Consider the following 22,109-nt stretch of genomic DNA (forward strand, 5'->3'; position numbering starts at 1 on the left):
TGCACACAATACCCAGTGCAGCACAGAGGCGTATCTAAGCGAAATGTAGCCCAATGCAAAATCTGAGTTTTCTGCACGCACATACGCACGCACGCGCACACACACACGCACACACGCACTGCCATATGGGCAGCTGCCTTCCCTCACCACAACCAAACAACCTTTTTTTGCACCAGGTCTTGAAGTCAGTGTATGGACCCGGGGGGGGGGGAGGAGGGGGGGCCATTTTCCACCCCCAATGTTATTAAATGGCAGCAGCCTGAAAACATTTGACCCTGTATGTCCCCCTCGGTGGTACGCCCCTGTGCAGCATCATGGTAAGGGTGTTGCACTGGAAACTGGAAGAATCAAGTTCACATCTTCGTGTGATCTCAGCCTCAATGGGTTGGTGTCTGCGTATAATAGGGAAGGGGTTCTGATATATCTGTACATCTCTATGTTTTAAAAACACTCAACCTCCCCCCTTCCAAGTCAGAGGAATATGGCTGCCACAGGGGCAGGAACAATGGAGATGACCTGGGTGGGATCTGGAATATCTATATTTTCTTGCCCACGTGGCAACCGTTGCAGCCCTGCTGAGATCGTGCCAAAATCATCGCAGCAAAGTCTGTTGGAGGGAGGCTGGAGGGGGGGGGGAAAGGGAGAAACCTAAGAGATGCATCGAAGCACCACAATACCGTAGGAACATGGGGGAGGGACCCAACTTTCCATTAGAATTCATGTTACCCACGTATAAGTTACCTAATTCCAGCCCACTTCTGCAACCATCAAGAGCTTTGCAAAGGCAACCTGTTCAGATGTTCTCCTACACAGCGACAAAAATGTCAGCGGGGTGCTCGGTGCTGTACAAATGATGGACATGATTCACGAAAAGCTTGTAGAAGGATGAAGAAGAGTGAGTGGGGGAGGCGGGGGGAATAAGAGGCTGCAGAAGGCACCCAGCTTTGCCTTTACTTGTCATTGCAAGTCATTTTCGCTCACGTGCAAAATTCTGAGACGGCTGCATGTGCCCGAGAGGTAACGGGGCCAAGGGATCCCCGTTGTGCCCACTGTACACACTAATTGGATACTGATGGTAAGTTTCAGACTTATCCGCCAGCATTCAAAACTGTCCTAAACCACGACAGCTGAATTGTTCTTTGGATGCCCTGAACCCAGCTGTGGGGACACCAGCAGCGCTACTGCCCTGTCAGACCGGCTTCAGCAAAACAGCTCAGCAGGGCTGCGGACAGTGTGAAATCGATACCGAGACAGACTCAATTTTCTCCCTCCTGTGGGTCCAGCCCACAAATCCCCATTTCAAACGTGCGAGTCGGGCGCAGGCGGAGTCTGTGGGTCTATATTTTTGCACCGTTCCCCGAACCGAATTCTCCCCCTGCCAAATGCGTGCCTTTCTCAGTGTCATTGGCACGTGGCTGTATCATCCTTGGCGTGTTATGTGGATATATGCTAGCTCGGTCTCAATACCATACTGTGTATAAAAACGGGCTCAGTCGATAGAAATGAATCCACTGACAGAAATGACAAACCCGGAGAATCGGAACTGTCAAAAGCAATCTGAAGGGATATAAAAAGCAACAGGACAGGGAAGCGAGAGCGCTTTGTATCAAAAAGCCTGAGCTGCCAAGAAGTCCTTGGTTCAAATCTCACCTCGGCCGTGAATATATTCTTAGCGCCGCTCTGCCTCAAATCCTCATGTCTGCAAGATGAGACTAATAACGGCAACTTACCTTACAGGTGTACCGTAGGTATTAATAGATGGCAGGTGTGAATGGCATAGAACCGCAATTAAGATTATTATTAGGCTCATGCACCTGGAAATACCTTGTCTATCCCTAAGGTTTTGTTTTTGGCTGGAGGAGCAGACAAAGGCAAGCTCGCATGAAGTAGTCACCTAGCTGTTCACAAGCGAACCGGCATGATTTTGTGGTGTGAGTATCAACCCAGAAGCTCAGAGACTCCGATTTTAATAGTTGGCCACAGAAATTTGGACCGGTCTCTTTCGCTCAGTCCAGCCTACCTCACAGGGTCACTGTGCAGCTAAAATGGAAGCGGGGAGAACCATGTATGTTGTGCTGAGCTTCTCAGAGGAAGGTCAGACCTAAAACGCTTTTAACCAAATGAATAGGTGTTCATGCGAACTGTGCAAAACCACAGTCCTTTCACCAGATTTGGGCATGCCAAACCAGTCTTTGAAGCTATGTCAACCACTGCCTCTTGGTTCCAGGGGCGTACCGCTCAGGGGGACATATGGGGTCAAATGTCCCTGGGCTGCGGCCATTTAGTCATGTGAAGGGGGGAAATCACCCCCACACACCTCTTCTTCCCCACCCCAGGTCCTTCCCTCCTCCTTCCCCCCGGTGCAAAAAAAGTTGTTTGGTCATGGTGGGGGAGGGTGGCTGCCCATACGGGGTGGGGGTGGGGGAAACAGAAAACTCAGATTTTGTACCAGGCTCCATTTTTCCTAGATATGCCTTTGCTTGGTTCAGTGTCCTTTTAAAAGATGTCATAGATGTGCTGTGCTGAATTTTGAGTTTTTCTCATTATGGTTGATTTCTAATTCATCGGTTCCTTTTTTGATCACAACCAGGTCGAGCAGCATGGTGTAGTGGTTAAGGTGTTGGACTAGGATCCAGGAAACCCACGTTCAAGACCCCACTCTGTCAGGAAAACTTGCTCGATGACCTTAGGCCAGAAACGCATTCTTGACCCTGACCCCAACTGGTATTTGGATGGGAGACTTCCAAGGAATACCAGCGATGTGGTGTGGAGGCAGGCAATGGCAAATTACCTCTGAGCCTCTCTTGTCTGGAAAAACCCTTGAGGAAGTCACCATAAGTCAGTTGTGCCTTGATTTCACAAAAAAAGCTAATTTGAAATATCGAAATCCGGGGGGAAATTCCAAGGAGGAGCATTTCAGAAGTGCATGGAAGCCACTGCCACCACATAGAAGCCGTTGGAAGACCAGTTGAGGGCATACAACTGCACTAAGAAAACCACCTCATAGCACAAAGAGAGTATGGCTTGGCTGGCACTCTGAAACAACAAACTTGATTTGGGGGTGCATTAACTCACAGGGCACCCAAAACAGCCTCCTCAGGTTCCACTTTGGTGGAATTAATCCAGCCCTGCAGCTGCTGGGCTCAGTTGCTGCCCTGAAGCCACAGCGGAGTCACTGCTACATTGTCTGAGATTTCAGCATTGTAGGAAGGTATGTCTGGGAGCCGCCCATACTCTACGGCTGATCACTACCCCCCGCCTCCACATTTCCTGATCGATTCTGGGACCCCGTCCTTGACTTTTGCGCAGGGCCTCAGAGATACCGCTCCTGACTGGATGCCAACGATCCTTTTCAGAGGATGGGCTTGAATGTACATACAATAGCATGGGGGCGGGGTCATCTGTGCAGCCATTTTGTTTCCTGCACGGACTAACTCTGCACTATCTCTATTCATCTGCCCTCCCTCATTAATCAAATATTGGGACTGGAATCAAGCTTCCCCGTTACCTTAGCCTAGAAGCACAGACAACCTCCCCTAGCATACTTCCAGACCTATTTTCCAGGCCTGGCCCATTGCAAACCAGTTCCCGGTCATCCCATGCTGGCACCTTGCCGTGTTACAGATATCACAGTCTCTGTGGGAAAGCTCCCAACCACACCCCCAGTATCAGAACCTGGTTGTTCCCAATTCCCAAATATTTTTTGCATTCAAATGCAGTACTTCACCAGAAGGAGCTCTTCGAAATGGCAACAGAGAAAGAGGATAATCCAACAGCAAATCCACCAAAGGAGGAGGATAAAAGAAGTGGAGGACTCGAGTGTCTTCAGAACGGAAATATTTTGTCCATTCCAACCCACCCACCACCACCACCACCACTCATCCTTCCTTATTCTGTAATCTGGCATCCCCTTGCTGATATTAACCCACCCCTCAACTGCCTCCAACACTGGGATAATCTTGGAAGCATCCTTTCACACAAGCACACAATCAAAACAAACCGTTCCGGCTTCCCCAATCCTTGTCAGGCTACGTAGCCTAGCTGGGACCAGAAGGATGCGATCAACTCAGCCCAGCAGTGGCTAAAAGGTCTACGAAGTCAAAAAGCAGAATGTTGTATCTGAAGTCAGGGCAACGCACCCGAGGAGCTCTCTTCTGGAAAGCAGAGATGTGCTAGCCGTACCATTCAAAACTAACCCTGAACCCAAGAAGCCCCAGCTTGCTCTTTCCCCATCTCCCTCTCAAGGGGCTCAGCCCTGCAATTTCCTACTGGCTGAGCCAAATACCTGTATCGGGTATCCTTCAGAGTAGCAAAGAGGCTTGCTTTTTGCCTTCCACTCTTCGGCCGCACCAGCAGCTTTTTCTTCTGCCCGTCAGCTGCCAATGACCTGACATGATCTTGCTGTGCTTAATGTAGCTTTGACGTCCCCGAGCTGGCAGGAGAAACTAAAGAGCCCGAAGGCTGGCAGGTTTTTTTTTTGCCCTGCCCTGCCATGACCCTTGTGCCCTCTTTCAACAGGTTGGAGAAACAGGTGGGCATGGTGACCGCTCCTATAGCTGCCAGTCACCGGGAGACAGGGAGACAGAGCTGCACTTTCAAGCACCAAGGAAGCATGGGATGGAAGGGAGACAGTGAGGACTAGCATCATGGCAAGGCTTGACTCGGGGCAGGGGTTGGCCAAAATGAGAGAGCGAGCCATTGTTAGATCTGCGAGAAGCACCTGAAGGGGAGGGGAAAGGCTGCCAGCAGAGTTGATGGGCATCAGCGACAGCGGGGTACTGAGGGTGGGCAGACAAAGAGACGTGCAGATGGGATTGTGGGATGCCAATGCCGAATACAGGCAGGGGCTTTGCTGTCTCTGTTGTGGGCGAGAGATTGGAGGAACCTGAGTCAGTAGCACGAGACCCGGTAGAGGCGAGGGGGTGTGATGCCCCCACCAGCTGTCCTCCGTGGTAGGATTAGAGGCTACGTGGGATGGTAGTGGATGCCTCAAAATGGAAGCTGGGAGTGAAAGAAGTCAGAATGAGGGGAGGGTGGCAGGGCCTGAGAGTTGGCAAACAGGGATGCCAGTTCAGCCGCAAGGGTTGGCAACGACAGCACAGAATGAAGCTCGGGTGGTATCCCCCTTGGGGAAGAGATGAGCGGTCGGTGCCCCGTTGCCAGCACAGGCTGGTGCTGGGCGCAGCCAGGATTGTTTCCTTTGGAGTCCCATACTCCAAATGCTGTCAGCAGAGTGGGGCTCCTCTGTAGCCAGATTATTCCCCTTTGTTGCAACTCAAGCGAGCGCACTGTTTCCAAGGAAGCTTGGACAAGGATTCTGTCACAAGGGCCAGTAAGGACCCAAGACCCAGAGATGCCCTTGATGCTCTCCTGCCTCCCATAAGTTTTCTAGGGTTCAAGGATGCCCAGCAAAATGCCTTCTGCTGTGCCACAAATGCAAACGGCACGGCATGGCATTGCATGGCACTCTGGTGAACATCAGGCATCCTGTCTGCACACCGTGTTCGCACACTCTGTCTCCACTGACAGCTGTCTATGGACTCTATTCCTGAGTTCCGGGGCCAGGGCTACTGAACAGTGATGCCCGAGGCTGACCTGGTTCAGGTCCGCGTCCAGGATTAAACTCTGGGAGCTGCAGCCCAGGATGGGGTTGCCACTTGCCACTCCAGAACGAAGTTTCTGGAGTGGGTGAGACTAATGCCTCCCTGCATGTCACCAGACCGGTGCCTGCCTGTCCCACACAAGCCAGCTGCTGTCGTTGCAAAAAAAAACACTGCTGCCACCCTCCTCACACATGCGGGCCGGGTAGGTCCTTACCTTCGCTGGTGGTTGCGGAGAGGCGAGTGGCAGATGCCGCCAGAAGGACGGTGAGCCAGGCTGTCCCCTCTGCACGGGTCCCTGCCATCACTTGTCGGCAGCACGGTGGGATGGAGCCAGTGCCGTGCTCGCAGCGCTAGCGATGGAGCCCTGCTAATCCAAATGCACTTTGCACACATTTGCTCACATCCACACAGGCGAACTGCAAGGGAGGAGGGGACAAACTGCCTGTCACAGCTCCAAAGCCAATTGGATTCCCAGCCTTGGCCGATATCCCTTCCTTCCCCCCTTTCCTTCTCCCCCCACCTCCCCCCAGTCACCACACATACTGGGCAGAGAGAGCATATCCTTTTCTGTGACGGGGGGCTCTTTTGTCCAGCCGTCTGCTGCTCCGTTCGCCCTCTCCCAGTGCTGTTTAAACAGACCTTGCTGCTGCTGAGTCCTTCTGCAGGAGGTAAAAATGTTTTCAGTTGCTAGGTAACTAAAAACTTGCTGCCGGAGCATCCTTCCTGGACATGCTGCCGTTCCTCCTCGTTTCAGGTGGGTTCTCAGGGTCCGGACACAGTTTGTCTCATATGAATAGCTCCGAAGCTAGGAAGAGTATAGGAAGCAGGTGATTCTAAACTAGGGACCTGTTCCACGTCTCATCATTCCTCTGAAAGGCCCCTTCCGCACACGCAGAATAATGCACTTTCAATCCACTTTCAATGCACTTTGCAGCTGGGTTTTACTGGCAGAATAGCCAAATCCACTTGCAAACAATTGTGAAAGTGGATTGAAAGTGCATTATTCTGCATGTGCGGAAGGGGCCAAAGTCTGGGGGTCCAAGTTGCTTTGTCTGTACACCAAGAATATGGGGTGATGCCAATGACAGGTTTTTTTTAAAAAAAACTATTTGATGTGTTTATTCTCTCAACTGCCTTGAATCGACTCGTCGTGTTTAATCTCTAAGGAGATTTCATCTTTTTTTAAAAAAAACCCCAGTGATGCAGCTTTGAATGAGACGAAAAGCGAAATTCCCACTATAAACGAAATTCCCGTTATGAACGAAACAGCCGAAACGAGCCATAATGTTCGTTTTAGTATTTATCGTAATGCTTAGCAGTTCAAGAGCCATTTCCAAAATATTGGAAATGCTCATCTGTTTGCTAAAATCCCTACAACAACCTTGTGGGGTGGGTCCGTAAGATTATATCACCTAGTGGGAGGCTCAGGTCGGGCTGAAGTTGGGATGATTTTGAACTTTTTGCGTCAATATGGAAAATAACCCACTCTGATTTCACTCTTCCCCGTGTGTTGCATTATTATTTTGTTTTTTCCCTTCACAATTTTCTCTTGAGAGGTACAGATTTTTATTTGCATGTTAATAAATCACTATTAGAGTTGGTATGTACCTATAATATTTATGGTTATGAATAAATGGTACATAAAATAGTATGACATGCATACATGTGTATGTGTGTAACGCACTGGCAAGGCACAACTGTCTTTTGATGACCCCAGCAAGGGGCTTTCAAGGCAGCTGAGAAGCAGGGGTGGTTTGCCATGGCCTTCCTCTGCAGAGTGTTCCTCGGTGGTCTCTCTTCCAAGTACTGACCCTACTTAGGTTCCAAGATTTGACAAGATCCCTCTATGCCTTCCCTCGAGCATGCATACACAAGACAAACAAATCTACGTGACTGCTATCATGACATGGAGAGAAAGAACTGCTGATTTTTTTGGAAATAAAAAGCAATGTGAATAAATGAAAGGAAAGGAAGGACATTGGTTCGTCCCTAGAACAAGATTACTCAGTGAACTCATGACAGAGGCAAGATTAAAATAAGGGGCCTCCAGTCTGTCTTTTGGCTAAGGGTAACTTTAAACTCTAAAGCTTAATTGGTTTGGTTTTACCATGGAGTTTCTGGCAATTCATAGAGCTACCTTTTGTAACTTCCTGGTTTTACCTTTAAATGACATAGCAATGTTGGTGATGACAACACCGTCCAATATACACACAGATCCTTGTAGCTGCCCACAGCACTGGCAACCCTATTTCAAGTGCTCATCAATTAGCCCATCCTTTCTTCTTGAAACCCATCATATTCTTGCCCTGGAGAGCCAGCGTGGTGTAATCATTAAGAGCACTCTAATCTGGAGAACCAGGTTTGATTCCCCACTCTGCCACTTGAGCTGTGGAGGCTTATCTAGTGAACCAGATTAGCTAGGCCATTCCAACACATGCCAGCTGGGCGACCTTGAGCTAGGCACAGTTCCTCGGAGCTCTTTCAGCCCCTCCCACCTCACAGGGTGTTTGTTTTGAGAAGGGAAGGGAAAGGAGATTGTAAGCCCTTTTGAGTTTCCTTACAGGAGAGAAAGGGGGGATAAAAATCCAACTCTTCTTCTTCCCCCCAAATTCTGGCCTAACCTGTCCTAAAACCAGGCCTATTTATCACACCATACCCAAGGAGCAGCATGAAAAGGTCTCCTTTTAGATCCTATTTGAAGGAAATATTTTTTAAGAAAGCTGTTGGCCCCTAACAGTGTCCAGCTAATTCCATATTGCTGCAAATTGGGTCAGCAGCAGGTGGGGAAATCCCTGCATGGGAAGGGGTGGGACCTGCTTATAAGCTTCTGTGTGAAGGCCCCACTGCATTGGCTGAGCCCCAGCTAAGTTCAGCCAGTGAGGTATCGTGCTACATTTGAGTGACAGGGCAGTGACCACAACATCCCTGGCTTGAGAAGAGCTTTGCGTAAACTTCTCAACAGTTAAAACGTGGCTCATATTGAATGAGGGCACTGCAAAGTCAACATAAACAGCCACCCACATGGATTCCAATTGACTTCTGGTCCCATGCTGGTTACTGCCTATTAAAAGCCTATATCGTCTGAAACCAGTTTCTTCTCTCTATGATTTGAGAATGTTAGAGGAATCCTTCCTCTGGATGTCTGTCCTTTTTTCATTTAGATCCTGGGATAATGAAGTAGGAAACACTGGCCTTTTCCGCACCAGACCCTGAACAAGTTTTGCAAATATTTTCAAAATAATGGGGGGCCGCATTACCCCATATGTCCCAGCTCGACCTCTGCGTTCAGCAGAGGCCAATCTACTGGAGATCCCTGGCCCCTCAATGATGCGGCTGGCCTCCACTTGGGCCAGGCCCTGGCAGAACACTCTACCACCAGCAGTTCGGGCCTGCGGGACCTTGGAGAGTTCCACAGGGTCTGCAAAACCGAGTTGTTCCACCAGGCCTTTGGAGAGACCAGCCGCTGACGGTGCCTCTGCCCCCGCCTCTGCCCCCCCTCTGCTTATAGGGGTCCCTAACATCATCGGGACCCATTATTCCCTTCTGGGGAGGATTGTATACGGGTCTGTGGGGCATTGTTTTAAAACGTAATTGTTTTAACTTGGATATACATTTTTATATATCATATTTTATATTGTTCACCACCCTGAGCCCTTCGGGGATAGGGCGGTATATCAAATCCAATAAATAAATAAATAAAAATAAATAAATAAAATGTTTTCAAAACCCTCATTTGCCCATACTCACTCCCTTGAGACGATTCCTGGCTGCCATTTTGGAGTCGCTTCGGTTGGTTTGTTTGTTTGTTTGTTTTACAGATCTGTAGATTCGATGCTATGACACTTCAGAGCCTCATGCTACGATTCTCTAGGGATCATGTCTACATAGGTATAAAACTACTGAAATACAGTACGAGACTGCTAGCGTGAGCTCAGAAAGTGGCACTGCCAAGGAAGTCCAGTGACTGGGGAGCAGCATGGGAAATGTTTTAAAGAGATCCACATAGCAAGTAAAAATGGTTCCACAGAAGAACCGCTTCCAGAAAGCTGTTTTAAAAAAAAGAATCACTTGGGAACAGCATGCAAATAAAATGTTTCGAGGCAGGAAATAAAACATTTTGGGTTAAAAACCTTGCGGAACTCCATGGAAGAAACGTTTTATTTCCTGCTCCAAAATGTTTTATTTTCTTTGTGTGGAAAAAGGCACTGTGGAGCCAGTGTGGGGTAAGGGTATAGGGATGCCAACCTCCTGATGGGTACCTGGAGAATCCCCAGAATTACAACCAATCTCCAAACTACAGGGATCAGTTCCCTTGGAGCAAATGGCTGTTTTGGCGGGTGGATTCTATGACCTCTGAGATCCCGCCCAGAACCCTAGGCTTCCCCCCAAATCTCCAGGAACTCTGTAGTTTGAAGGTTAGCCTGGGAACTAGAGCCACAACCTCATTCACCCATAAGAACCTTGGACAGGCCTTTCTTTGTGTAAGCTGTATCACAGAGTCATCGTGAGGAGAACGGCGGCTCTCGCCACTGAACACTTTGGAGGAAGGGTGGGAGAAAAATGTACTCATTAGAAAGAAGTGAACAAATGTCCTCTGTTTGGTTCCTTTATTGTTTTGGGGCTTCACTCTGTCCTGCGTGCCACTTCTCCTGAGCTATCACTTCTATAACAGGAACAGGGACCGTTTGTCCCAGTTTTTCAGGCCTTTCTGACCATTTGCATCTTCCACTCTCCCAGGATACCTACGCAAAGTTGTGCATTGATCAAACACAGCCGGAAAAAAAACCCCAGACTTTTGTGGCTTTCCTGGGTTGCATTTCAGATTGCTTTTGTGGGAAGTGTTACAAAAGGAAGGTTGAGGCTCACAGGAGGAACTGATGTGTGAACGTGAAAACTTGGGCCGGCTTTAGAGGGGATAATGCAAAAGGATTTGTGGACATGATCTCCTAAGGCCAAGAGAGAATTATATCAGGTGGTGACTGGGTTCAGACTTTAATTTGAACTACCCGGTCAGTTCCTCAGCTTCCCGCTTAATTGCCTTTCCCCAAGCTTTTCTGACAATCAAGTTTATTTTGTTGACAAACTTTCTACCCCACCCTTTGACCTCATCTGGGCCTCTGAGGCACCCAACTGTTGAAACAAAGCATTATAAGAACTCATCATCAATGCAGTTAAAGCCTAAACTCAAATTTTCATTTAAAACCACAGAAAAAACAGTAATTAAAATGTAGGGCATGAAGGAGGGATTGTAAAGAGAATGTTTATGGAGCACTGAGGTTGGCTTTCACTATCTTACGGCCTTGTAGTCAAGCCCTCCAATGCAAAGCTGGCATACATAGATGCATCCAAACTAGAGTTGACAACCCTGGGTTGGGGAATTCCTGGAGATTTGGGAGGTGGAGCCCGAAGTGGGCATGTTTGGGAAGGGAAGGGATCTCACCGTGGTGTAGTGGTTACGAGCAGGTGGATTCTAATCAGGAGAACTGGGTTCGATTCCCCACTCCTCCACCTGAGTGGCAGAGGCTTATCTGGTGAACCAGATGTGTTTCCGCACTCCTACATTCCTGCTGGGGGACCTTGAGCTAGTCACCATTCTCTCAGAACTCTCCCAGTCCCACCTACCTCACAAGGTGTCTGTTGTGGGGACAGGAAGAGAAATGAGCTTATAAGCCACCTTGAGTCTCCTTACATGGTGGGATATTAATACATGGTGGGGTATTAATACAAACCACCACCACCACCACCACCACCACCACCACCAGTAGTAGTAGTAGTAGTCGTCGTCGTCTTCATGTTCTTGTTCTTGTTCTTGCTCTTCTTGTTCTTGTTCTTGTTCTTGTTCTTGTTCTTGTTCTTGTTCTTGTTCTTGTTCTTGTTCTTGTTCTTGTTCTTGTTCTTGTTCTTCTTCTTCTTCTTCTTCTTCTTCTTCTTCTTCTTCTTCTTCTTCTTCTTCTTCTTCTTCTTCTTCTTCTTCTTCTATAATGACACAGAGTTCATTCTCTGAAGCAGCCCTTCTCTCCAGGGGAAGCGATCTCTGTTATCTGGATCCCAGTTGTAATTCCAGGTGATCTCCTAGAAGTTGGCAACTGCAAAATTCACTGATGTTGGCTTTCTCCACCTGAAGTCCTACAACCATTCTTCCCCTTCGGAAACCAGGTTTATGGCACCCCACCGTTCACAGGGTTTCCCCTTTTTTCAGACAACGACCATACAACCGTTCCACGGCCATCTCTCCAGCCTGCCTGTCGTGGGCAAGCCAAGACTCCTGACCCCCAACACCCTCTTTTTTGGGTTAGTTCTGGGAATGTCGCTGAGTTTACTGAAAGAGCAGCCATAAATAGAGCTGGCATCGAACCAATTCAAAAGCAGTCTGGCTGCTTTTTTGTTTTGGAAAAAAAAATCTCACAGAACAACGAACCCACACAGTCTTAAGACAGTGGCTCAGCTATGACTAATAAGACCAGATCCTGTAAAGGTAAAAATGGCATTGCTCTTGGTATTGCAATACAGGAGTTACTTCTTGGGACCACAGCCAGCCAAAGCCAGCTTTTACGTAGTTCTGCTTCTGAATTCTAACAAGGCTTTCCTGGGGTTATTTTCCTCTTTCTCTTTCTCTCTCTCTGCTCCCCCTTCCAACCTAAGTAGCTCAATCTGTAATACTGAGCGTATTCACAATCACATAGCCAGCTGCTGAGACACACAAGGCATCCACCCCCTGTCAATCACTTTTCAGCATCAAATAACGTCCGTGGTGGATTCTTGCGTACTTCCAGCTCAAGTAAACACCGGAATAAATAGAGAGAAAGAGAAGGGAGGGAGAGTAGGGATAATTTTGGAATTTCTCATCTCTGCCCTTCTCAGCCCCAAGTTCCTGTTTTGATTCGACTTCTCCAGTGAGCATAAGGAAGTATTTCGTTTTGCCCCGTTGCTGTTTACTGACAGTGATTTTTTTCCATGGGAAAAAAAATCTGTGCTTTTCAGTGTTATTTGTGCATGAATAGATCAGGGTTATATGGTGTGTGCAAATGAGGAATGGGCACAAAGATCTAATTCCAATGCCATCCACCAGTTGTCCCTCTCAACTCCACTAAAGTTGATTCCCTGTGGTTTGGGGACCCACGTGAACTAATAGGCATATGGGTTGGGGTTTGCAGGGAGGGGATCAGGATCACTCCACGGTCTCTTGAATCACATGGTCTGGATTTGCTGAAGAGACAGCATGGAGCCATGTTAGGGGGGGAAGGTTGCACCATTTCCTGCCGTACAATGTGCACATTTTCAAATGTTGTTTGTGAGTCAGGATGCATAAATCACATAGAAATTCTATAAAATGTCATGTAGCCTACATGCCCCACGCAAACAAATCCACAAACAGCCAAAAGCAGAGAAGTCAAACCTTGGGCAAAAAAACCCACACAAGCAAATGTAAAAAGAAATGAATTAGGGAGGGAATATTTGCTTATACATAATGCAGATGCAGGGAAGAAGAGAGGCAATAATGGGGATTTTATGTTGGGAGATTTAAGAATTCTCCTATTTTCGAACTCCGAGATTGCTGGTTCTGGAGTGGATCCAACCATCCTCTTGTTTCTTGACCTGAGAGAACTGTAAACAAAATCCAAATGCCTGGCTGATGTTTTGTGAGCATTCCCAATTTACAGTAAACCTGGAGAATGAGGCATCAAGAAAGACGAGCTGTATTCATTGCCTATTGAAACAGCTCTGATCCTTTACACTAGAGGTGTTTCTGACTTTGGGGCAAGCAGGTCCAGCTATGATCTTGCCTCCTGGTTTTCTTACCTATGGAATAAACTTCCTCTTTGTTCAAAGGCTAAGCCTTGAGACCTGTCCCCATTAGTGCAGTAATCTTCCTGTCTCTGGACTTCAGTACTTCAGAGTGGAGCATGGAAAGTTCTTTTAAAACATCCCTGCACATAGAACAATAGCATGTCAATGAGCCTAAAATCCTTCTTCCTGACAAACTTCCTGACAATGAGTCTAAAATCCTTCTTCCCTTCCTCTCCCCACAACAGACACCTGGTGAGGTAGGTGGGGTTGAGAAAGTTCAGAAGAACTGTAACTAGCCCAGGGTCACCCAGCAGGAATGTAGGAGTGCAGAAACACATCCGGTTCATCAGATAAGCCTCTGCCACTCAGGTGGAGGAAATGGGGAATCAAACCCGGTTCTCCAGATTAGAATCCACCTGCTCTTAACCATGACACCATGCTGATGTGAAAAAATTCTGCCTGAAAGCTAACGCCAGTCAGTACCAACTTTGATGGACCAATGGTCTGATTCAGTGTGAGAAAGCATCAAGAGTGATCTCTGGCTCAGAAGCACAAAGCCAGCATGCACATAATGTGTGCTCCTGGGGGCTCTGTCCCTGCAGTTTGGAGAGCTCAATGCTCTGCATACATGCTGCAGTGAGCCCACATGCATTACTCTGTAAGAAACAGCGAGTGTGCATACGTTTTAAAACTAGGACCCGAGGCCAGGACTTAGATAAAAGAGGCATTGAAACTGTGCATTCGAATAGAACATAAGAATTATTCAGCAAAGGTACAAAGAAAAGTCTCGTGCGCCTTGTGCTCGTGTGCGTATCTTCAGCGTAAGCACGGGGATCTGAACGTTCAGCTTTCGCAGAGCGGGGAGAGAATCCGCACATGCATCATTTGGACAGATATATTTTCCCTTCTCACAAGACAGGGATTGAATTTAGGTTGAGGGAAGCACGTTCATCCCTGCACCGCCCTCTCCTCCCATTTATTTCAATATCTGGAATGTAGTCCTCAGAGGGCTGCGTGAACATGGGATCGTAAACGAGCAATCAGTCGCAGATGAGAGTTATGAGCTTCAGCACTTTGGACAGCTCCACACTTGACAACTCTGCATACCAATGCCAGCCCCGTTGACTTAACCCAGCAAGCGTGGCCTTCCCAGCATGAGGAATGCCTTCTGAAAGTCCCCCACCATTCAAGTCTTCCAAGTCTTATACCCCTGTGGAACTTGGCAACCTATTTCTGGGCTCCCGATCAAAAGGGCCAGGCGGCTGCAGCCTCTCCAACAGGCAGAAGGTGGAGGAAACTTATATTGAAATAAATAGGCTCAGTCTTCAAGGTAGCACTAGATTTTCATTTTATTCTGTCAGCACAAACATTCCCTCTCCGCCGTATCCTGGAAGATCACCGTTTTCGTTTTCGTCAGGCTCAGCTCGTTTGTAGTCCTTTCTGTGCACCAGAGATGTGTGTTTTGCAGCTGCCGTTTTGCATGTTTGCAAATCCCCATACAGCCCGTGCCATATCTCCTGGCGTTCCCCCGCTGGGCAATGACCTGCATCTCTTCTGAAAAAAAAAGGAAGTTTTAAAAAGATACAACATCCTGCATTGGGGATCTCATCAAGGAGAAACAAAATATATAGGTGGCTATATGCAAATGCCAGAAACCCGAAAGCCAAGACTCATGAATTCGAAGGACTGGTACTAAAAGAGAATACAAATGGGGTGATGCTATCAGATACTTGGTGGAAGAGTAGGAGTAGCAGCACCAAGCCTTTATTGGCATATAAAACAATACAGGTAAAATACAGGGGGGGGGGGTCAAAAACCAGATTTAAAACAACCCCCAAAGAGAATGATAACAAAGAATCTCATAATAACAGACGGACACAACAAAGTTAAAAAACAGAACTATCCTTAAGGGTGTCTAATTTCTAGTAAAAACTTGGCCACCAATTCACAAACTAAAAGATCAGGGTTATTTAGCAAGTATTAGATCTTTTGAGTATCTGAGATCCTATCACTGTTCAAGGGAAGAGTATTTGCATATTTTCCCCTAATCCCCTCATATTTAGTGCAATAGAAGAGGGAGTGGGTTAAAGTTTCCAGTTGATTAAAGTTACAGGAGCAGAATCTCTTAGCACCCTCTATTTTTAAAAAAAAATCTACCATATAGCAACTCTGAAGGCAAAACATTTAACCGAGCCAACGATATAGCTCTCCTAAGGCTAGGGTTCAGCATTATGCATATATAACCTGCTATGCATCTCCGAGGTGGAAGAGTAACAAAATTCTGCAGGAGAGAGCGTGGTAGTCTGTGGTCAGTGAATCAACAAAGAGTCTCGTGGAAACTTAAATATTTATTGTGCCATTAGCTTGGATGGGTGGGCACCCATTTTATCATCTGCATCGCGTGAAGGGGGCACTGGTCCATGAAACCCTTTGTTATGACAAAAAAGGGTCTAAAGAGGGTCTAAAGATACAGCCAAAATTCTCCACGTAAGAATTTATCTTCCGATTCTAGAATTTGGAATGACTTGGTCTTGTCCTCAAACTAGAACCGAGGTACACAGTTCCTCCATGGTTCCATATCTGGAACAGAGTCCGATGTGCGAGTAGCTTTCAGCATCTAAAGTTCATTTCCATCTTTTCCCCCTGATGTTCATAATTACAGTGCCCAATCTCCTTACACACAATGGCTACCAGCACAATTGTCCTGTGTGGCCGTATGGAGATTCTTTTTTGCTCTATAATTCACTGTGGCAAACTGGTGTTTCTTTTTATCGACAAAACGACCCACACAAAAAAACAGTATTTAGGTGCTTTTTGAGAGCACGATCTAATTTTGGAACCAACTGGACAACTGATTCTGCCCACCACACACACATGCATACACACAAACTTCTCTTTCCAGGGTACTGTAAACGGTCACGGGCTTATCAATTTAGCTTCCCCATTTCCTATTGTATTTTCACTCTTTTATTCCATTCCTCCTGAACCATGTTTAGCCCATTTTTGTTTTGTTTCTTTTAAAGCCATTCTTTCTGCAAACTTCAGGACTCCTTTGTGTATATAGAAACCTTTCCTTTGTCCATGGATTGCTTGGTTATTGCTACATCATAGATTTGCTCCAGTCAGTCAGTTTAATATTTAATACCTCGATGATTGACTGGGATTCAGGAAGAATAGAACATGGCAAAATCCAAGGGATGGGGAAAGAATGTGGCGAGTGGATTCGTCCCATATCTGTTACTTCATCATCAATAAGTGCTGCAGATGTATGGGACGGCGATAATGAATGGGATACCCCTGGAAACAAAATCTTTAGAAACTTATAGATAGAACAGAGCAGGCCATTAATATACGTGTCAAATATCGACTGCAAAAAAAATGAGCAATCTTAAAAGAAATAAAAGGAATTCATGAAATCGTTATGGGTAGAATTACCAGGTGGGAAGCGGATGTATCATGGGGGGGGGGGATATTATCCCCTCTCTCTAAGTTAAATCTTTGGTGGGGATCTGGAGATAAAAACAGAGTAAGGCAGGCAAAGGGGGAAATAATAATAGATGATTCCAGCTACTTTAAAATGGACTAGATAAAGGTAAATTCAGCTTTAGGACTAAACTTCTCGATGCAGCGAACCACTGTGTCACCAAAACGTATAATGCTGATCTATTGGCACCCACATAGTGTTGGAAATCGTGCAAAGATTTTTCAAGATGTGGCAGGCGGCCATTCACATGATGGATTGCAAATCTGCCATTTCTTTCCATTTTAGCCCGCCCTTCCTCCGGCGAGCTCAGAACAGTCTATGATCATCCCTCCTCCTACACTCAACAGTCCTGCAAGATAGGCCGAGAGAAGACAACTGACCCAAGGCCAACCAGCCAGCGTTCCAACAAAGGTTGGAGGCTGGTTCATCTGAAGGTTTGAAGGTTAGAAGTTGAAGGCTGGAGGAGAGTCCAATGGAATTCACACAATTCAATGAATGTTGTCATAAATTAAAATGGGTGCTACTGGGCACTGCCTCTCTCCACAAGGTGAAAGCAGACATTCAAAACATGGGATCCTGTAATACTGCGTTCTACTGAGAGCTTGGAGAGGGAAGGCAACGTGGCAAAGCCCAATCTTGTCAGGTCTCAGAAGCTAAGCAGGGTTGGTGCTTGGAAGGGAGACCACTAAGGAAGACTATGTAGAAGAAGGCAATGGCAAACCACCTCTGCCTCTCACTTGCTAAGAAAGCTCCTTGCTGGGATCATCACACATCAGCCATGTCTTCATAGTACTTTACACACAGACCTGTGATTTGAAAATCCCCTTCATTTCCCAGATAGGCAGGAAAACCAGAGGGGGCTTTTGTTTTTGTTTTGAGTCCTGATATACCTTGAGACATGTTTAGTAGATTGTGCCAGGGCTGGAGTGATCATGTTTGGCCAGACATGAAAGCCTGTGGACTGCCACAGGGCCCCCCTGTTGGTCAGGGATTCTTGATTCTCACAGGGAGCACTGAGCACTCTCCCATTTCCTGGTTGTGGAAACATGGGGCTGGATCCTGCTGATCCAGGCAGCAGGAGCGAGATAGCAAGTTCCTGCTTTAAGGCCTGCTTGGATTCATGAAGACCTGTCTAACCTTTCCCTTCTTCAGTAGCCTTCAATGCTCCTTAAAAGCAATTCAGGGGACAATTTGGGGTCACAACAGGAGCAGGAGGATCAAGAAACCTTGCTCTCTCCTCACGGAGATCCTTCTGTCAGCAGAAAGACTCTGTTGGATCCAGGCTTCCATTGGGCTCAAAGATGTGACTATCTCTCTGGTATTTATTTGTTCTCCTGGTGTGAGAACAGATAGGTAGTGTTATTGTGAAAGTAAGGGGGTCAGATAGAAGAAGAAGGGAGATGGTGAGTCTGTGCTTTGTGTGGGGGATACCACCTAGTTCAGGGCCCCCAGACCCTGTCACTGGCCCCCAGAACAGCTGTTCAGTTTATTGGATCTCAAAGCCGAGTTAAAAGGAAGAGGCACCAAAACATTACCAGGGTTCCCTTGTGTGAATGTATCCCGCAAGGCTTTGGGGGACAGTATGATAATCGCGACGTGACCACCCGACCGCTTTGCAGCATGCTGTGGATAATGCGTCACAGAGATGGGACTCAACTTCCCTGAGCTGGCGGAAAATCTGTTTCTAAAAGGCAGATTATCGGGTGAAACGGAGGGCAAGTGGGGATGTTGGGCCTGCAGATAATAGGGGGTGCCTCTGACAGCTTTATTAGGAAAGGCCTAATGTCAGCCAGATTTCACGGCGGCTCTTGTTGTGCAGCAGTGACACCAGGGGGCGGGGGCTTAGTCCTGGGCCTACTGAGCTCACCAACTCTGTCAGAAGGGATTAGAAGGGGGCTGACCTGCCTACTGCACTGTAGGAGATGATGGAAGGAGGCAGGGGTGCCCTCGACATTCTGGTCAGGACAGCCAGGTGGCACCATCTACTGGTGTACTCGAAGCCCCAGACCGGGGTTTGCAGCCGACAGCTCCGGAGCCAAAGACGGCTTTTTCAACAAATGGAAATGAACTTCTAAAGTTCAAGGTCTATCGGAGGGGTAGGCGGGATACTAGGAGAACCGGTTTGGGAAGGGAATTGCAGGAAAATGTTTTGCTAGGATTAAAGGACTCCTTGTCCTGACCCGGACGGCCCAGGCAGCCTGATCTCATCCGCTCGGGAGCTAATTAGAGTTGACCCAGGCTAGTACTCAGATAGGAGACCACCGAGGGAAGTCCGGGGTTGCTACTCAGAGGCAGGCAATGGCAAACCACCTCTGAACGTCTCTTTGTCTTGAAAACGCGGCAGGGTTGCCACAAGTTGGCTGTGACTTGACACCGCTTTCCACTCCCACCAAAGGATTTCGTAGAGATCCTTTGCAGAGCGTGAAATGGCAGAAGGGAACAGCTGCAAGTTATTTAAGCATGAACCGTGTACAGATTTAAGCCAGCGCACCGAAACAATCGCATCCTGACAAGACTTGCAGCCACCAGTTTTGGGGGCTTATGGATTATTAATTGACATCTCGATTAACATTACTGGTAAGTGAAACGTCGCTTAATAATCATGAAAGTCTATATTTGAGTGATGCAGATCTTGTACCAGCTGGTGGGTTGAACTTGGTGCTGAATGTTGATGTATTTTGGTGATTAAAACATTGCTGAACCCTGACCCCGGACACTTCCTCGTCATTCCAGCCTCTGCTACCCAGGATCTTTGCTGGAAATGACTATGTACACCCAAAAAGCCAGCTGCTTGACTGCATGAAGGGTTGGCATAATGGAGGCTTTGTGGAAGACCACATCCATTGCAAAGGGCCCATTTTTAACCAGAGAATGTGGGCCCATCTACAAACACCATTCTGTGTCTTTGTTTGTGTCTACCCTCCAATGCCAAGGAGAATTCAACAAAGCATGCAAGAAGAGGAGGAGGAGGAGAAGGAGGGGGAGAGTTTGGGTTTATACCCCATCTTTCTCAAGGTGGCTTACAAGCTCCTTTCCCTTCCTCTCCCCACAACAGACACTTTGTGAGGTAGGTGGGGTTGAGAGAGTTCAGAGAGAATCTGTGACTAGCCCAAGGTCACCCAGCAGGAATGTAGGAGGGCGGAAACACATCTGGTTCACCAGATAAGCCTCCACCACTCAGGTGGAGGAGAGGGGAAGCAAACCTGGTTCTTCAGATTAGAATCCACCTGCTCTTAAGCTGTACACCACGCTGGCTCTCCAGAAAGGATCCCTCTGGCACTCTTTTATCCCAGAAGAAAGCTAAAGAAAGAAGATACAGGAAAGAGAAGGTTGGTAAACCTGGGCACAGTTCTGCAGCCAAATCTTTGCTTTCTGTATGCATAAAGGGTGGAGGAATAGGGGACCCTTTGGGTGCCTTGCCCAAGGTTGGGAAAATCCAAGCTGTGCCACACTTTTCCGCACCCAGTTTAAGTTTCTGACATTTTTTCCAGAAATGTTTCTGACGTTTTTCTCCTTTTCTTTATCCTACATCCAGCATCAAAACAGCAAGTTATATTTCAAAAATGGAAGCCAAGATTCTGAGGTTGTTTTCTTGGATTCTCAGAAGGCTTTTGTTCTTGCAGGTAGAGGCCGAAACACTGAAGGGGACGCTGCTCCCAGTAGAGTTCACCCTATTCCCATTCTATCAGTCTAAGGCTCGGGTTGATTTTCCTCACAGCCAGAGGAGAACTCATTGAGATGCACAATGTTCACACAGGATTGACAAACGGAGGCCGGCTCTTCTCTTTTTCCCTGTCAACACAATTGTCTCCCAGGCCCCTGAGAAGAACCACTTCTCTTGACTCCTCTTTCAAACACATCTCGTTTCTAACCAGGGAACACTTGGAGGTTCACTAGGTTTGCACAGAGCCCAACAGAGACCAGACCCAAGCTACTTAGGTTGGGTTGGAGCCATGTGGTGGACCGAGATGTCCGCCAATGGAAAACCCAGTTTTTATTGCCCATTGTGTTGCTATCTCAGCCCACACAAGGCAGCCGAAATGAAGCTGTCTATGACAGGAGATGTTAAAGTCACACGGAGAAGCATGAAATTAACAGCGACAGTCATAGCCGCAGCAGCGCGAGGCATTAGAGGGAACATGCGCCTCGCAGCACGAGTCCTTTCTTACCATCAGTCGGATGGTACCGACGGCTACAGAGCTTGTCGTTTGTCAAGGAAACAAGCATGATGAGAATGGAGGAGAGAGAGAACTTGCCATATCTCAGGTCTCTGGCAGCTCCACTACAGCAGCTCTATTACTCTGGGCTGCCCCAGGCAGTTAACCCTTTCTTCCCAATATCGTGCTATCTAACAACCAAGAGCTTCCATCTGGATAGCAAAATCCAAGCAATGGGTCCAGTCATGGCTATCTTTTAGGGGTCGTTAAATTCAAGGGCACAACCAGGTTTGCAGAAGACTCTAAAATTAATGTAGGTCTAATTTTCTTGATGAAATCATCAATCTATCTATCTATCTATCTATCTATCTATCTATCTATCTATCTATCTATCTATCTATCTATCTATCTATCTATCTATCTATCTATCTATCTATCTATCTATCTATCTATCTATCTATCTATCTATCTATCTATCTATCTATCTATACCGTGTTTCCCTGAAAATAAGACAGGGTCTTATATTAATTTTTGATGCAATAGATGCATTAGGGCTTATTTTCAGGGGATGTCTTATTTTTTGCGCCCTGGAGGCATAGCGCCCAGGGGGCGGGGGTGTTCCAGGTGGGCGTGGGCATTCCAGGGGCGTGGCGTGGCGCAGGGTGGGGGCCAGGTTGGGAAATCTAACTAGGGTTTATTTTTGAAGTGGGGCTTATATTTCAAGCATCCTCCAAAAATACCCAAAAATCATGCTCGGGCTTATTTTCGGGGTTGGTCTTATTTTCGGGGAAACACAGTGTCTGTCTGTCTGTCTGTCTGTCTGTCTGTCTGTCTGTCTGTCTGTCTGTCTGTCTGTCTGTCTGTCTGTCTGTCTGTCTGTCTGTCTGTCTGTACACACAGAGGATCCTGATTAAAGTTAAACTGTGAGAAGCTAGAGAATACTTTTGAAGATTTGCAAATTGTGTGTGTGCATATAGATAAAAATATAAATAAGAAAAAAAAACCAGCCACCCCCAGCATTCACGATTCACAAAGGAAAAACAAGAATATAAATATATAAATAAATATATAAATATA

At 47.1% G+C, this 22,109-nt stretch overlaps 1 protein-coding gene across 1 annotated transcript in view; it reads right to left on the minus strand.

The window, feature by feature from the left end:
• EPHA8 (EPH receptor A8) overlaps window positions 1–5,902 on the minus strand; it is a 64,016-nt gene extending 58,114 nt beyond the window's left edge. Inside the window, exon 1 of the mRNA XM_048519180.1 lies at window positions 5,818–5,902. The gene's annotated coding sequence lies outside the window, so the exon portion shown is untranslated. The remainder of the gene's footprint in view (window positions 1–5,817) is intronic.
• Window positions 5,903–22,109: the final 16,207 nt, after the last annotated feature.

Source organism: Sphaerodactylus townsendi, linkage group LG16 (genome assembly GCF_021028975.2).
Source record: "Sphaerodactylus townsendi isolate TG3544 linkage group LG16, MPM_Stown_v2.3, whole genome shotgun sequence".
Lineage (NCBI taxonomy): Eukaryota > Metazoa > Chordata > Lepidosauria > Squamata > Sphaerodactylidae > Sphaerodactylus > Sphaerodactylus townsendi.